At 49.2% G+C, this 18,311-nt stretch overlaps 1 protein-coding gene across 3 annotated transcripts in view; it reads left to right on the top strand.

Annotated features, from left to right (window-relative positions):
• The window catches only part of LOC143757337 (myelin-associated glycoprotein), a 71,882-nt gene that overhangs the window by 28,293 nt on the left and 25,278 nt on the right, over positions 1 to 18,311 (top strand). The gene's annotated exons all lie outside the window — the stretch shown is intronic.

Genomic DNA, 18,311 nt, shown 5'->3' with positions numbered 1-18,311 from the left:
GGGTCAAGGAGGACGAGGAGCAGGTCATATTGGTTGCGCCTCATTGGCCCACCCGGACCTGGTTTTCCGAACTTATACTCCTTGCGACAGCACCTCCCTGGCCAATTCCTCTGAGGAAGGACATTCTTTCTCAGAGACGGGGCACCCTATTGCACCCTCGTCCCAATCTTCGGAACCTCCACGTGTGGCTCCTGGACAGGAAGAGGCAGGTTTGAGTACCCTACCATCACTTCCGCTAGAGCCGGGTTCCTCAATAGGCGGCCCGCGGGCCACATCCGGCCCGTGAGAGGAAAATGTTTGGCCCGCGCTCATTTCAAGGTTGTCATGGTAACATCAGCGTAAGCAAAAATTCAAACGCAGTATCTGAAATCATTTGCGCACAACGAAAATATGGCAAGTGTTAAGAAAAGAAAAGTGGACACAGAAAATAGACGATTCAAATCTCAATGGACTGAACAATTTTGTTTTATTTTGCCTGACCACCACAACGCAAAGCCAATGTGTTTGTTATGCACGCAGACCGTGGCTGTATGTAAGTCTGATAATATCAAACGGCAATTTAACTCATTTTAACTCATTTTAACAGCAATTTTCCTGAACATTCTGAGAGTCGCAAACAGAAGGTAACACAATTGGTAGCAGCTTACAAGCAATCAGTTGCTGTTATTCATAAAACCACATCCATTCAGGAGAATGCCACCGCAGCATCCTTACGTGTGGCTTGGAACCTGGCAAAGGCCAAAAAGCCGTTCACGGATGCAGAATTAATTAAAACCTGTGCGATTGACATGAGGGATGAAGTTTTAAACCACGATGAGAAAACAAAGAAAATGGTTGTGGAGCTATTACAGAAGGTGCCATTATCCAATTGCACGGCAACAAGAAGAGTAGAGGCACTGGCCGGTGAGTGTCTGTCCAATCTTTTATCCGACACAAAGAAAGCTGAAGTCATGTCACTTGCAATAGACTCGTCTTGCGACCGAACCGACATTGAACAGCTGTCAGTGTTCGTCCGATTTTTTGATGGGAAGGTTTTCCGAGAAGAGCTGCTTTATTTGTTGCCAATACAGGGACGCGCAACCGGAGAAATAATTTTTAACGAACTGATGCAATTCTTTGAAACGAATGGATTAGATTTAAGCAAAGTTGTGTCAGTTGTCACTGACGGGGCTCCGTCAATGGTTGGACATCACAGAGGCCTGATAAGCAGGCTAGCTGCTGTCAATCCAAATCTCATAACATTTCACTGCATTATTCATAAATCGGTGTTATGTGCCAAATTGTCTGGAAAGAGACAATGGATACTGTGATGAGGCTGGTAAACTTTATTCGCGCGAGTTCTGGTCTGCAACATCGCCTTTTCCGAGCCTTGCTGGAGGAAATGTCTGCAGAACGGCATGATCTTTTGCTGCACAATGATGTCCGATGGCTGAGCAAGGGCCGTGTGCTGGAAAGAGTGTGTGAACTTCAAAACGAACTTTGTTCATTTTTAAGCAGCCTTCAAAGCCAAAAGGCAGAGACATTTCTGAGGTTTTTGAAAGACAACACAGAGATGGCATTTTTGCATTTTTTGTGCGATATGTCTCACCTAAATCAGCTTAATTTGCAATTGCAAGGCAAGAACCACACTATTGCTGACATGTACGAAGCGGTTGAAGCTTTTCGTTTAAAGCTGACGCTTTTTGAGCGGGATCTTCAAGGGAGAAAGCTGCACTTTCCGTATTTACAATAGCATTGCGAGAAACACCAGGTGCCAGAGACCCGTTAATGCGCGACTTCGTGATGAGACTGGCAGAGAATTTCGAAGAGCGATTTCAGAGCTTTAACCTGTCAAGTGAACTACTCCTCTTCCTAAGACAGCCTTTTTCAGTCCCAGCAGATAGCCAATGGACTGCTGAGGCCAAACGACTGGTTTCATCCTTAGATGAAGCATCTTTGCAGCTGGAGATTTTGGAAATGTCAAAGTCTGACTTGATCAGAGAGCAACACAAGGAGGCTAGTGTGAGCGACTTTTGGACAAAAGTGGTTTCTCAAGCTAAATTCAAGAACAGCAGAATTATTGCAATGTTCCTTCTTTCAATGTTCCCTTCCACTTACAGCTGTGAGTCATCATTTTCTATAATAAACATCATCAAGAACCAGGATAGAAACAGACTGTCCAGTGTGCATCTTGATCAGTGTCTCAGAATTGCTACAACAGAATATAGCCCTAACATCAGAGGTATTGCTTCAGCCTCTCGCTGTCACTTTTCTCATTGAATGGTGAGTACATGCCAGTTAATACTTTTAGTTTGATCCAAGTAAGAACAATAAAATATTAAGGCTGATAGGTCTAATAATTTAATCTGCTATTAGGGAAATTGATGAGAAGAGATCCAGTGTGGTGATCAGTCGACTCCCATGCAGACATGGAGATCCAGAGTTGTTGTTTGTTAATTTGTTTTCAATATCCACCATGCAAAGTTCTTAAGTTTTCTGTATCGGAATACAAAATAAAACAGAATCATGAGAAAAAGAAAATGATAAATAAAAATAAATAAAATCAGAATAATTATATTGTGATTTGTGACTCTTTTAACAAAACAACAACAACAAGAACAAAAATAGCAGAGCAAACATTGAGGTCATAACATTGTGGTTGGTGGCCCTTGGCTCTGTATTGTCGGCAGAATTTGGCCCTTGGTAAAAATTAGTTGAGGTACCCTGCGCTAGAGCATTGTCCACGAGACATGCCTACGCGTTGAAGTGGAACCTCTTCGTCAACTGGTGCTCTTCTCACCGAGAAGACCCCAGAAAATACCAGATCAGCGTCTTGCTTTCCTTCCTGCAAGATGGGTTGGAGCGAAGGCTGTCTCCCTCCAACCTGAAAGTGTACACTATCGCCGCACATCACGACGCAGTCGAAGGTAAGTCCGTGGAAAAGCATAACCTGATCATCAGGTTACGGAGAGGAGCGAGGAGACTCAGTCCTCCTCGCCCTCCTCTCGTTCCCTCCTGGGACCTCTCGGTGGTTTTGATTGCCCTGCAGAGTGCTCCTTTGAGCCTCTGCAATCAGTGGAGCTTAAGTTTCTGTCAATTAAGACAGCGCTCCTGGTTGCATTGGCCACCATTAAGAGGGTAGGGGGACCTGCACGCATTTTCCGTTGACAAAGCGTGCCTGGAATTTGGGCCGGCCTATTCTCACGTGATCCTGAGACCTGGCCTGGATATGTGCCCAATGTTCCCACCACTCCCTTTCAAGATCAGGTGGTGAACCTACAAGCGCTGCCCCTGGAGGAGGCAGAACCAGCCTTTGCACTGCTCTGTCCAGTACGCACCCTCCGTGCCTACATAGACAGAACGCAGTGTTTCAGGACATCAGACCAGCTCTTTGTCTGTTATGGTGGGAAGCTGAAAGGAAAGGCTCTCTCCAATCAAAGGTTGTTGCACTGGATAGTGGATGCCATTGCTTTGGCATACCAGCAGCAAGGTCGACCATGCCCCCTTGGTGTGAAGGCCCACTCCACCCGGAGTATGGCTTCCTCTTGGGGTCTTGCGCATAGCGCCACACTAACAGACATAGAGCTTCACGCTGGGTAACACAGTCGGCAGATTCTACAATCTCCGAGTGGAGCCAGTGTCCTCTCATGTACTTTCACCCAGTGGCCAGTAATAGAACCCGCTCGATGTCATCTTTTGCTCGCCATTCCACTCCTCGGACTAAATATGTGCGATATTCTCCTCACATGAGTTTCCCTATAAGCCCTGAGTTCCTCCAGCACTGCTGACGTCAACGCCAGAGTCTCCGGCAGCTTTCGTGTTGGCTAGGTGCTTCCAAGTGCATGGTTCCCCCTCTGGGCGACACCCACGTGTGTATTTCCACTGTAAGGACCACAGCAGGGTTTTTTGTTGTTGTTGTTTTTTTTGGGACATCATTCAAAAGCTTTTAAGACCGGTTTCACAGACAGGGATTAAGCCAGGATTAGCTCAATTAGGGCATTTAAGTGGCTTTCATAAACGTGCCTTATAGGGGTGCGCCGATCCGATACTACCAATATTTGCTGGATCGGGTGTCGACCAGATGAGACCATCCAAATCCGAAATTGTGCGTATGTTATTGTTATACAACACAGAACGCACAAAAACATTATAAAGCACCATAATGTTTTTGTGTACTATATTCCAGGTTTTCTGAAGCCATTTCATATAGTTTAATGTGAGTTACAGATTTAAGTCGTTAAACTCAAGTTCACCTAAGTGCTTCCATCCGCTGCGGCTGTCAGTGATTCTCCTTTCAGCACTCAAACAGCGAGTCACGTTCGGTTACGACAGTCAACACCATGAAACTCCCCTTTTTTTCAAATAAAAATCCATCAGTCACTATGCAGACTGCACACAATATGCTTTTCATTCAGAATATAAAAACCTGTTACAGCTCCTAAAATGCTGTTATAATTTCACCAATTATTTTGCATTTGTGTGGGGTTGGGAGCCTTTCATATTACAATACTTTTGCGCAATGGCAGTTTATTGATAGCCTTAGTTGTTCTGTCCTATCTATCATATGTTGCTGCTTCATTAAAAAGTTGCACTTAAAATTTTAAAAGAAATGTCTTTTAATTATATAGTATATATTTTGTCTGTATATTGTTTTACAAAATAAGGGAAATAATGTTTAAGTCAAGCTTTGATGCCTTTAACAAAAAAAATAATCACAGTCTCTTCCCCACAGTGAAGCATACAGATACAGTTTATTAGGTAATTCGGTACTGTTTTTTTAATTATTATTTTAGTATTGGATCGGATCTGTACTCTGTATCGGCCAATACTGAGTCCCAGGTATTGGAATCGGTATCAGAGGCAAAACAGCCGGATCGTGCCACCCCTAGTGCCTTAGATAAAAACGTTACTGGTGTGGATCTTGAGACAAAGCAATAGCAGTGACATATTTTAAGATACAGGTGCTGGTCATATAATTAGAATATCATCAAAAAGTTGATTTATTTCAGTAATTCCATTCAAAAGGTGAAATTTGGATATTATATTCATTCATTACACACAGACTGATATATTTCAAATGTTTATTTCATTTAATTGTGATGATTAAAGGGACATTATGTAGGAATTTCTCCCATCTAGCGGTGAAATTGTATTATGCAGTCAAACGAATTGTGCTCTGCAGCTCCTCGCTTTTTCAAATGCGTGTTGCATCTACAGTAGCTGTTATGTACCAAAAAGCTATGACAAACAATGCAAGAACAATTATATGCTCTATTAAAATATATTCTTATCGAATTTCTAGGTTAGAAAAAGTAAGCTTACAAACCTTGTTTTTAGCGCCTTCTTTACTTTACTCAATAGCTGCTATTTATCAAAGAGCCTGTTTAACTTTTAACTATAAATGTTCTACTGTCTATATAATAAAGTACACAACCAAGCAATGAAAAAAAGCATGTAATTACTGTAAGACTGTAATATTGACTTAGCCTAACGTTACCTGTCGAGGAAAAAGCAGGCAACTTCAGCGTCTCTTTTGAAATCTTTCCACCTGGAAAAGCTATCCCGACATTGTCTTGTTTTGTAATCTCTGGGTCACGTTTCCTTTTACGTTCAATTTTGGACTTTTTTGGTGACGAGGATTTCTTCTCCTCTGGAGAAGCATACAGTATGTATGGTTCGCCATTAAAAATAACAGTGCAGCCTTTTAAACTTGCCGGGGCAGTGACAAACGCCTCTCTCTGCTCTGCTCCTCCGTTTCTGCTGCTTTCAGTTACGTGACGCTCGCTCTGAACGAAAACGCATTGTGGAAACGTGTTGGCCTAGTACTTTTTGACCCTCTCTGCTATTATAGTTTTTCAAGATGGCGGAACGACGTGGACCTACCCGTCACATGTATATAAAGATAATAAATTCTTCGTTTACGAGGATTAGACAGATAATTGGCAGAGGTATTTGTACACCATTGAGGACATATTTATGAATAAAAATATTGATTTTAGATAATAAAATACCTAAAAAACTACACATTGTCCCTTTAAAACTGACAATTAATGAAAATCCCAAATTCAGTATCTCCGAAAATTAGAATATTACTTAAGACCAATACAAAAAAAGGATTTTTAGAAATGTTGGCCAACTGAAAAGTATGAGCATGTACAGCACTCAATACTTAGTTGGGGCTCCTTTTGCCCGAATTACTGCAGCAATGCGGCGTGTCATGGCGTCGATCAGTCTGTGGCACTGCTCAGGTGTTATGACAGCCCAGGTTGCTCTGATAGTGGCCTTCAGCTCTTCTTCATTGTTGGGTCTGGCGTATTGCATCTTCCTCTTCACAATACCCCATAGATTTTCTATAGGGTTAAGGTCAGGTGAGTTTGCTGGCCAATTAAGAACAGGGATACCATGGTCCTTAAACCAGGTACTGGTAGCTTTGGCACTGTGTGCAGGTGCCAAGTCCTGTTGAAAAATGAAATCTGCATCTCCATAAAGTTGGGAGCATCCATAAAGTCAGCAGCATGAAGCATGAAGTGCTCTAAAACTTCCTCGTAGACGGCTGCGTTGACCTTGGACCTCAGAAAACACAGTGGACCAACACCAGCAGATGACATGGCACCCCAAACCATCACTGACTGTGGAAACTTCACACTGGACTTCAAGCAACGTGGATTCTGTGCCTCTCCTCTCTTCCTCCAGACTCTGGGACCTTGATTTCCAAAGGAAATGCAAAATTTAATTTCATCAGAGAACATAACTTTGGATCACTCAGCAGCAGTCCAGTCCTTTTTGTCTTTAGCCTAGGCGAGACGCTTCTGACACTGTGTCTTGATCAAGAGTGGCTTGAGTGCAAGGAATGCAACAGCTGAAACCCCTGTCTTGCATACGTCTGTGCGTGGTGGTTCTTGAAGCACTGACTCCAGCTGCAGTCCACTCCTTGTGAATCTCCCCCACATTTTTGAATGGGTTTTGTTTCACAATCCTCTCCAGGGTGTGGTTATCCCTATTGTGTGTACACTTTTTTCTACCACATCTTTTCCTTCCCTTTGCCTCTCTATTAATGTGCTTGGACACAGAGCTCTGTGAACAGCCAGCCTCTTTAGTAATGACCTTTTGTGTCTTGCCCTCCTTGTGAAAGATGTCAATGGTCAGCAGTCTTCCCCATGATTGTGTAGCCTACAGAACTAGACTGAGAGACCATTTAAAGGCCTTTGCAGGTGTTTTGAGTTAATTAGCTGATTAGAGTGTGGCACCAGGTGTCTTCAATATTGAACCTTTTCACAATATTCTAATTTTCTGAGATACTGATTTTGGGGTTTTCATTAGTTGTCAGTTATAATCATCAAAATTAAAAGGAATGAACACTTGAAATATATCAGTCTGTGTGTAATGAATGAATATAATATCCAAATTTCACTTTTTGAATGGAATTGCTGAAATAAATCAATTTTTTTGATGATATTTTAATTATATGACCAGCACCTGTATTTCAGTGCAAGTTGCTTTCAGTTAATGCAGATCAAACGTGTATTTTAATCTGAGACTACAGGCTACATTTTAACAGTTTATAACATCAAGAGCAAGATCAGGGTAAAAAAAAATATTATAACAGTTACAGTTAACACTGCAACAATATGAATTTATGAATTATTAATCTGCAGTAGAAACAACAACATATTTGGCTACAATGTAACAAATTCCTCTGTATTAGGTTATTTTTCATCCCATCCTGCTCTTTTGATCCAGCTCTTACTGATTTCTTGTTCTTTCTGATGTTTTCATTTAACTGGGAACTCTATAACTGGGAAATCTTTTTATGCACACCATAAAATTAATACTGTCCTGGCTGAAACTTTAAACAGGAAATGAAATAAATGAGGAAAACACTTTGCTTTTTGCATTTAAGACGTTATCAAATATCTCAATCAGAGCTTGCAACACATTTTGCTGATTCAAATGAGATCTTCCATCTGTGTTAAAATTAATTTTAATGGTGGTAGTAGTTCTTTGCAGGCTTATATTAATGCTCTGGGTGGTTTCTGGTTATCACTCTTCACCACAACTGAAGTAAAGGTCACACTTATCTGGGACCCTATATTATGGTCCGACATAAGAAATGGAGGAGGACAGAAAGCCTGCAGTACAATAGGCCTGACCACATTGGTTGGTACCTTGGGAAAGCCTTCACCATGCCTGGTGCAACTTCCAAGCACGAGGGAGAGACCGACAGAGCTTGGATATCTCCTATTCTTTTTAATGAAGATATAGCCAGAAGAAAGATAGTTTTAAGAGTGAGGAATTTCTCCGAAACTTCTTCAATGGGCTCGAACTGTGCTAGAGAGAGACCTTCTAGAACAACCGCCAGGTCCCAGGTCGGCACCCTCGTGCAAACTGCTGGCCTCAGCCTCAAAATGCCACGAAGGAAACGGGTTACAAGTGGGTGTCTCCCGAGAGAAGCTCCACTCAAAGGGACCTGGTAAGCAGATAAGGCCACCATATACACCTTCAGTGTGGAGTGGGATAACCCTGTGGAGAAACGCTCCTGAAGGAATTCCAGCACTGCACCCACCGGGCAGTTAACTGGGTCCAGCTGGTGTTCTCCACACCAAGAGGTGAACATTTTCCACCTCAAGGTAATTTCCAAAGGTAAAATTTATAATTTCCTAGTGGCCGGAGCTCTTGAGTGGAGGATGGTCTCCACGACCTCAGTCGAGAGACCAGATTCTATGAGCTGGGCCCCCTCAGAGACCTCGGCCTCTCCTGTACCATCGCGTCCAATCCCAGAGGGGCTAGAGGACTTAGGGAAACCCACAGTTGGCAGTGTGATGTTTCCCTGGATGCAAATAGGTCTACCTCGGCACGACCGAAATGTTTCCATAGGAGCTCCACCACCCCGGGGTGGAGTCTCCACTCCCCGGGCCTCGGCCCCTGCCTCGACAGGATCTCTGCCCCCTGATTCAAATACCCCGGGATATAAATCGCCCTCAGTGAAAGAAGCTTCCCCTGGGACCATAGAAGGATCTGGCGAGCCAGCTTGTATAACGGGCGCAAACGCAGACCCCCATAATGGTTTATATAAGAGACCACCGATGTGTTGTCTGACCGGACAAAAACATGGTGACCTCTCAGGTCTGGGAGGAAGTGTTTCAGAGCCTGAAACACCGCCATCATTTCTAGACAATTTATGTGCCAATGAAGATAAAGGTCCTGCCACAGACCCTGGGCCAAGCGACCACTCATGATCGCCCCCCAGCCTGTGAGAGAGGCATCCGTCGTTAGTGTTACACAACGACACGGAGCCCCCAACACAGGACCTAGGGACAGGAACCAAGGTTCTTTCCATATAGCCAGAGCATGGAGACACCGTCGCGTGACCCTGATCTTGCGGAGCGGGTTTCCACTCGGGGAGAACCCCTTGGTCCTGAGTCACCACTGCAGTGGTCTCATGTACAGCAGGCCGCAAGGTATAACGTTGGACGCTGCTGCTATCAGACCCAGAATCCTCTTATATTCTATTACAGTGAGTTACTGGCCTAGCTTTGCCTGTTTGACGGCTAAGAGAATCGAAGCTATACGAGCAGGAGACAGACGTGCCTGCATTGTCGTCGAATCCCAAACCACGCCCAGAAAAGTGGTCCTCTGTACTGGAGAAAGCACACTCTTCTTGGCGTTGAGCCTCAACCCCAACTTTTTGATATAGGCGAGAACGACATCTCGAAGCCGAATCGCCTGATGCTCCGATTGAGCCAGAATCAACCAATCGTCGATATAGTTTAAAATGCGAATGCCCTGGAGTCGCAGTGGAGCCAGAGCTGCATCTATACATTTCGTGAAAGTTCGGGGAGACAGTGCTAGGCCGAATGGAAGAACCCGATACTGGTACGCTTCGCCCCCGAAAGCGGACCTCAGGAACTTCCTGTGTTGTGGAAGGATGGAAATGTGGAAGTATGCGTCCTTTAGATCTATCGTGACAAACCAGTCCTCGGACCTGATCTGTGACACGATCTGCTTGAGAGTCAGCATCTTGAACTTGAGCTTCCCTACTGAGCGATTTAATAGGCACAGATCTAAAATTGGACGCAACCCGGCATCCTTTTTCGGAACGATGAAATATCGGCTGTAATAACCCAACTCTCTGCTGGGAGGAAGAACTCGTTCTATAGCCCCCTTCAGCAGCAGAGTTTTCACCTCCTGTTCCATAACCAGAGCCTGCTCGGGGTCCACCACTGTGGGAAGAACCCCTCTAAAGCGTGGCGGGCGTGATCTGAACTGAATCTCGTACCCGTGCTTGATAGTCTGCAGGACCCAATGAGATACATTTGGAAGGCTTTTCCACTCTGCCAAAAATTCTCTCGAGACTGGCCTCTGGAATATTTTGAGTGGCAGACGCAGTGCCGTGTAACGGCGCACCGGCAGGGAACAACTGGTCTAACCACACCACAACGCTCCCCGGAGCGAGCGAGCGTCCCTCGGGGAAGCTCTCGCTGGGACCGTCTACGCCCCGGCACGCAGGCGGGGTTGGCAGAACGGGCCCCTGAGGGCACCGAGAGAGAACGGGCGCCGTGTACTGCGGCGAACACCTTTCTCTCTTGGTAGGGACCACCCTCAGTACCCTGACGTTCGTGGCGTCAGGGCTTCTTCGACGAAGCCTTCCTGGCGACAATAACCGTCCTCAAATCAGTTTTCCCCCTGGAAGGCCTCGACTGAGAGCGCCGCGCCTCGGCCCAGTCTTGCTGGGGAGGAGCACGAGATGCGACGCTCCTTTTCTGTTGCGCCCTGTGCGAGGAGCTACTCGACGGCCGGGGCTGCTGGGACATGCACCCTGAGGGGGAGGAACTTCTGGAGCGCCGCCGCCTGCTTCTTCTATTCTTGAAACCTCTCAATGACCGTATTTACCGAGTCACCGAAGAGGCCAGCGGTCGACAGCGGGAAGTCCAGAAGGAAGGATTTCTCTTTCTCCTTCATGTTGGAAAGATTTAGCCATAAGTGCCTCTCCGTTGCCACCAGGGCTGCCATAGAACGGCCTACTGATCTGGCCGTCTCCTTGGTGGCACGGAGAGAGAGATCGGCTGCCTGACGTAACTCTCTCAATACATCAGCACTCAATTCCTGCCCCTCACTAATATCTTTCAACAGATCAGCTTGATAGGCTTGAAGAATTGACATAGTGTGTAAACAGGATGCTGCCTGTCCAGCCGCCGAGTAAGCTTTGCCCACCAGAGCAGAAGTGTTTCTTAGTGGTCTGGTGGGCAACGCCGGTGTCTTGAAGGACGATGCCGTGTCAGGAGAAACGTGGCTCGCCAACACTTCCTCAGCCTTAGGCATTGCCCCATAGCCATAAGATTTCGACTCAGAAATATTTGAATATAACGATGTTTGTTGTGTGAATATTCTGGATGAAACCGGTCTTTTCCACGATCTCGAAACCTCGGTGTGGAGATCAGGAAAGAATGGCAGACACCGGCGTAGAGGTGCAGCGCGAGATGGCAAAAATCTCTCATTCAGCTTGCTCTTAGATCTAGACTCCTGTCTATCAGCTGGCCACTCAATGCTTAATTTTTCAACTGCACGAGTTAACACCCCTCTATAAGCTCCTCACTAGCAGGAGACTGAAGTGACGAGTCCCCAGTCTCTGCAGTATCCACACTTTCAAAGTCCAGTTCCTCAGAACTGGATAGCTGAAGTGATGGTGCCTCAGCCCGGGCGCAAGAAACCGCAGCGCGTGCTTCCAAACCCGGATCTGAGACGCTGGATCTACCAGGTAAGGGCAGAGATAGGGCAGAGCCCGTCTCCATCCCCGCTGATAGGTCCATCTGCGAGCCCCACGATTGAAGCCTACGCTGTGCCTCGGCAGCAGCGGGACCCGAACCGCGGGGAGAGCGCACCGAACCACTCTTCTCGAAGAGGGCTCGGCGGGAGCGGAGCGTTTTCATGGACAAACGCTCGCAATACACACAATCAGCTCCCTCGAGAGCTGACTGGGCATGCTGCACTCCCATACAAACAACACACAGATCGTGAGTGTCCCCACCTGTGATATAGCGTGGGCAGGGATGAACACACTCTCTGAACTGCTGTTTGCTTGCCATTATATATATATATATACAGGTCCTTCTCAAAAAATTAGCATATTGTGATAAAGTTCATTATTTTCCATAATGTAATGATAAAAATTAAACTTTCATATATTTTAGATTCATTGCACACCAACTGAAATATTTCAGGTCTTTTATTGTTTTAATACTGATGATTTTGGCATACAGCTCATGAAAACGTCGACGGTTACGTATGTAACCCTCGTTCCCTGAGTAGGGAACGGAGAAGTTACGTCGGATGACGACGAATGGGGTTTCGCTTAGAAAGCCTATCAACTTCGAGTATTACAAAACGAGCCAATGGCAAGGAAATGCCATGGGTTTGCGGAATTTGCATGGCGTAACTCCGCCCCACCTCGTGGGTATAAAAGGAGGAAGCCGGCAGCAAGCAGATATGTTTCTTCGCTGAGGAGCCAAGACTGAGCTCAGGCGATCCCCGCGGTACAGCGGAAAGTGGCAGGCAGACGTAACGTCTCCGTTCCCTACTCAGGGAACGAGGGTTACATACGTAACCGTAGACGTTCCCTTTCGTTGTCACTCCGAGTTACGTCGGATGACGACGAATGGGGTTACCAGTCTAATCACGCCACCTTCTCAGCTGTCTTCCAGTGCCCTGCGTAAATCGAGATCCCTGTCAGCCTGGACAAAGGACTCCATTTATCACAGGAATACCAAGGTACACTGGGAAGCATATCCCAAGCTTAGGGGAAGTATGCAATTAATGCCAGCCCGGAGGGGGGGGACTTTAGAGAATACACATATGACCCGAAGGAAGCATATGGAAAACACTGGGGTGTCCAGCCGCAGGTGGAATATTTCAACCCCAGGGGTGGCAAGGGGGCTTGCCAAGGGAAAGACACACGCTCAGAGAGGCTTACAGTGGAAATACACATGTGGGGGTCGCTCAGAGGAGGGACCATGCACACGGGAGGCACCTAGCCGACGCGCAGGCAATAGACACTGGCGCCGACGTCAGGAGTGCTGGAGGAGCTCAGGGCTTTCGGAGAAGCTCACCTGAGGAAATATATCACACGTATCCAGTCCGTGGAGTGGAATGGCGAGCAAGCAAAGACACCTGAGCGGGTCCGGACTAGCTGGTTGAAGCGAGTACACGAGAGGACACAGGCTCCACTCGGAGATTATAGAATCTGGCAAATGTGTAGGTGTCGCCCAGCCTGCAGCTCTGCAGATGTCTGTTAGCGAGGCGCCATGCGCTAGAGCCCAAGAGGACGCCACACTCCGGGTGGAGTGGGCAGTCACACCAAGGGGGCACGGTCGACCTTGCTGCTGGTAAGCCAAAGCAATGGTGTCCACTATCCAGTGAGACAACCTTTGCTTGGAGAGAGCCTTTCCCTTCAGCTTCCCACCATAACAGACAAAGAGCTGGTCTGAGGTCCTGAAACACTGCGTTCTGTCTACATAGGCGCGGAGAGCGCGTACTGGACAGAGCAGTGCCAAGGCTGGGTCTGCCTCCTCCGAGGGCAGCGCTTGCAGGTTCACCACCTGGTCCCGAAAGGGAGTGGTAGGAACCTTGGGCACGTATCCAGGCCGGGGTCTCAGGATCACGTGAGAGGAAGCCGGCCCAAATTCCAGGCACGCTTCGTCAACGGAGAAAGCGTGCAGGTCCCCAACCCTCTTGATGGAGGCCAGTGCAACCAGGAGCGCTGTCTTCATAGACAGGAACTTAAGCTCGACTGATTGCAGGGGCTCAAAGGGAGCACTCTTCAGGGCAGTTAGAACCACTGAGAGGTCCCAAGAGGGAACGAGAGGAGGACGAGGAGGATTTAGTCTCCTCGCTCCTCTCAGGAACCTGATGACCAGGTCGTGCTTCCCCACCGACTTACCTTCGATGAGGTCATGATGTGCGGCAATGGCGGCAACATAGACCTTCAGGGTGGAGGGAGACAGCCTTCGCTCCAGCCCCTGTTGAAGGAAGGAAAGCACAACACTGATCGAGCATCTCCGGGGGTCTTCTCGGTGAGAAGAGCACCAGTTGACGAAGAGGTTCCACTTCAACGCATAGATGTGTCTCGTGGACGACGCTCTAGCGGAAGTGATGGTAGCCACCACCGCTGGTGGTAGGGTACTCAAACCTGCCTCGTCCCATCCAGGAGCCACACGTGGAGGTTCCAAAGATCGGGACGAGGGTGCCATAGGGTGCCCCGTCCCTGAGAAAGAAGGTTCTTCCTCAGAGGTATCGGCCAGGGAGGTGCTGTCGCGAGGAGTACTAGTTCGGGGAACCAGGTCCGGTTGGGCCAGTAAGGGGCAACCAGAATGACCTGCTCCTCGTCCTCCCTGACCTTGCGCAAAGTGTGCGCAAGAAGAATCACTGGGGGAAACGCATACTTGCGGCCCTGCGGCCAGCTGTGCGCCAGAGCATCCGTGCCGAGCGTGCCCTCGGTCAGGGAATAAAACTGAGCGCAATGGGTCGAGTCGTGAGAGGCAAACAGATCTATCTGCGCGTCCCCGAACTGGTCCCAAATCAGCTGAACCGACTGGGGATGGAGTCGCCATTCTCCAGGGAGGGGCTGAAGCCGTGAGAGCTCGTCGGCTGCACAGTTCAGCGCTCCGGGAATGAAGATGGCTTGAAGCGACCTCAGATGCTTCTGACTCCATAGGAGGAGGTGGCGAGCGAGTTGTGACATACGGCGGGAGCGTAGACCACCTTGATGGTTGATGTACGCTACAGTGGCGGTAAGTCTGAACGGACTAGTACGTGTTGACCCCTGAGCAATGCCCGGAAGCGGTGCAGGGCAAGGCGTACTGCCAACAACTCGAGGCAATTGACATGCCACAGCCGCTGGGGTCCTGTCCAGGAGCCCGCAGCAGCATGTCCATTGCACATGGCGCCCCAGCCCGTGGTGGAGGCATCTGTTGAGACAACAACATGCCGGGAAGCTCGTGCCAGGGGGACACCGGCCCTGAGAAAACCGAGGTTCGCCCACGGGGTGAAGAACTGACGGCAGGTCGGAGTAACTGGTACTCGGAACGTGCCGTGTTGCCATGCCCACCTCGGGACTCGGTCGCGAAGCCAAAGCTGAAGCGGTCTCATATGAAGCAATCCGAGCGGCGTGACCGCGGCTGCAGATGCCATATGCCCCAGGAGCCTCTGAAAAAGTTTCAGTGGAACCGCACTCTTGCCCTCGAATTGTCTTAGGCAAGTCAGCAGTGACTGCGCGCGCTCGCTCGTAAGCTGCGCGGACATGGCGACCGAGTCGATGTCCATACCGAGAAAAGAGATCCTCTGCACGGGGCAAAGTTTGCTCTTCTCCCAGTTGACCCGAAGGCCCAGACGGGCTAGGTGCCGAAGCACTAGGTCCCTGTGTTCGCAAACCTGACTTCGAGAGTGAGCTAGGATCAGCCAGTCGTCGATATAACTCAGGATGCGAACCCCTTGTTCTCGAAGGGGAACAAGGGCCGCCTCGACGACCTTCGTGAAGATGCGAGGAGACAGGGCTAGCCCGAAAGGGAGAACCGCGTACTGGTATGCCTGCCCCTCGAAAGCAAACCGGAGGAACGGTCTGTGTCGAGGAAGAATGGAGACATGAAAGTAGGCGTCCTTCTGGTCGATCGCTGCAAACCAATCCTGGAGCCGTATGCATTCGAAAACGCGTTTGGCGGTGAGCATTTTGAACGGCATCCTGTGAAGGGAGCGGTTCAGCACGCGCAAGTCCAGGATTGGCCGTAACCCACCGGTTTTCTTGGGGACAATGAAGTAGGGGCTGTAGAAGCCGGACCTCATCTCGGCTGGAGGGACAGTCTCGATTGCACCCTTCGCCAGCAGGGTGGCAATCTCTGCTCTCATGATAGGGGCATTGCCACCGACCAAAGTGGAGCGGACTCCCCTGAAGCGGGGAGGAGACCGTGTGAACTGAATCGCATAGCCGAGCCTGACGGTACGCGCGATCCAGTGGGACAGACGGGGAAGCTCTAGCCAGGCTCCCAGGAACTGAACCAACGGGATCATGCGAGCCACAGGCGTCCCCCCGGAGGGGCAGCGAAGCGGAGTAACTGGCCCAGATGTGGACGGCATAGCGGCCCGGAGAGGGGGCACAGTTAGCAACCGCGCCCTGGCAGAGGGGGCCAGGGGAGGACCAGGCTGGTCGTCCCGCGGGGGCCTGCTCTGCCAGGGGTCTGGCGACAGAGGGGGACAGAGGCAAAGCGGTCCGTGGACGGCACGCCGTGTCAACCGCCTCTGGGACAGAGGGGGGCGAGGAGAGCACGGCTTGTGGGCGGCGCTCTGTGTCGCCCGAGAACTCTGTGAGCTCAGGGAAGAGGGGATTGTTTCTGACTTTAACCACATTAGGGTGCTGCCCACCCGTGGGTGAGCAGCGGGGAGTGGAGAACAAAAGATTCTCCCCCGGCCCTCCACCGGGGGAAGGAGTGGTCCTGCTACCACCTCCTGAGAAACAACCATCATCCCTGAGCATGCAGTGAAGCAGCCGCCTGTCCCGCCGCTCTGTAAGACTTCGCCCCCAGGGTCGACGAAAATCTACAGGCTTTGGATGGGTGCTTAGGCTCGCCCCGAGAAGAAGCACTCTGAGGACATAGTTGCATGGCAACAGAGCGTTCAACCGGGGGATTCCCAGTGTACCCACGGGCAGCTGCCTCATCGAGGGGAGGAAAGGCGGATGAGACCAGCGAGCGGTCCCGAGAAGACAGGGGGGTCTTCCAGGACTTCGAGATCTCATCATGCACATCCGGGAAGAAAGGTATTGGGGTTTGCCGAGGACGAAGGTCGGCGGCCTTACCCAAAAACCAATCGTCCAGCCGCGAGCGCTCAGGACAGGGTGGAGGCCTCCACTCAAGTCCGATGCTCGCGGCTGCCCGGGAAAGCATGGCCGTCATCTCCGGATCAGACTCGAGCACAGCCGTATGCACACCGGAAGGTGGCAGCTGTGACGAGCCCTCACTTCCAGAAGAGTCAAACCCGCCTAGTGATGCTGCAACAGACATGGCATCTTCCTCTGTAGCTTCAACTGAAACACGCGGGCCACCAGAGGGTAGACCCGCGGGAATCAGCAGTTCACTAGCGGGCACCGTCATTGAAGAGGGGGGCTGGGGTCGCGGACGCATAGTCGGCGCCTTGTTCCAGACCGTAACCCTCAGGTCACCCTGGCCACCAGCCGCAGGACGGGGGGTGGATGAGGGGACTCTCACTCTTGCGAGTTCACGGAGTCTCGACCGTAATGACGCGATGGTCATGTTCCCACAGAGAGAACATGAGTCATCCACGAGCGCTGCTCTAGCATGATCAATGCCCAAACATACTATGAAACGCTCGTGCCCATCAGAGTCCGATACCAATCTGCCGCAACCAGAAGTACACGGGCGAGACATCTTTAAAAAGACGTGCCACGTGTAAGCTCTTTTAGTGAGAGAAAACTCAAGTGTTGAAGCACCCGGGGAGAAACGCACCAACTGGCAGACCACTGCAACAGATCAGCAGGAAGCACGCTCTCGCCGTAGATCGCCGTCACACCAACACTCGAGGTACTCGTTTGTAAAGCTGACAATTCAGAGATGGCTTGTGGAGAGAAGAATACACTTGGCTCCGAAGCGAAAACATATCTGCTTGCTGCCGGCTTCCTCCTTTTATACCCACGAGGTGGGGCGGAGTTACGCCATGCAAATTCCGCAGACCCATGGCATTTCCTTGCCATTGGCTCGTTTTGTAATACTCGAAGTTGATAGGCTTTCTAAGCGAAACCCCATTCGTCGTCATCCGACGTAACTCGGAGTGACAACGAAAGGGAACCCAAAATTCCTGTCTCAAAAAATTAGCATATTTCATCCGACCAATAAAAGAAATGTTTTGAATACAAAAAAAAGTCAACCTTCAAATAATTATGTTCAGTTATGCACTCAATAGTCAATACTTGGTCGGGAATCCTTTTGCAGAAATGACTGCTTCAGCGCGGCGTGGCATGGAGGCAATCAGCCTGTGGCACTGCTGAGGTGTTATGGAGGCCCAGGATGCTTCGATAGCGGCCTTAAGCTCATCCAGAGTGTTGGGTCTTGCGTCTCTCAACTTTCTCTTCACAATATCCCACAGATTCTCTATGGGGTTCAGGTCAGGAGAGTTGGCAGGCCAATTGAGCACAGTAATACCATGGTCAGTAAACCATTTACCAGTGGTTTTGGCACTGTGAGCAGGTGCCAGGTCATGCTGAAAAATGAAATCTTCATCTCCATAAAGCCTTTCAGCAGATGGAAGCATGAAGTGCTCCAAAATCCCCTGAT

Source organism: Siphateles boraxobius, unplaced genomic scaffold, assembly GCF_051911475.1.
Source record: "Siphateles boraxobius isolate OS27281-9 unplaced genomic scaffold, OSU_SipBor_1 30, whole genome shotgun sequence".
Lineage (NCBI taxonomy): Eukaryota > Metazoa > Chordata > Actinopteri > Cypriniformes > Leuciscidae > Siphateles > Siphateles boraxobius.
The sequence above is the reverse complement of the archived record's forward strand: the minus strand, read 5'-3'. Positions and strand labels throughout refer to the sequence as shown.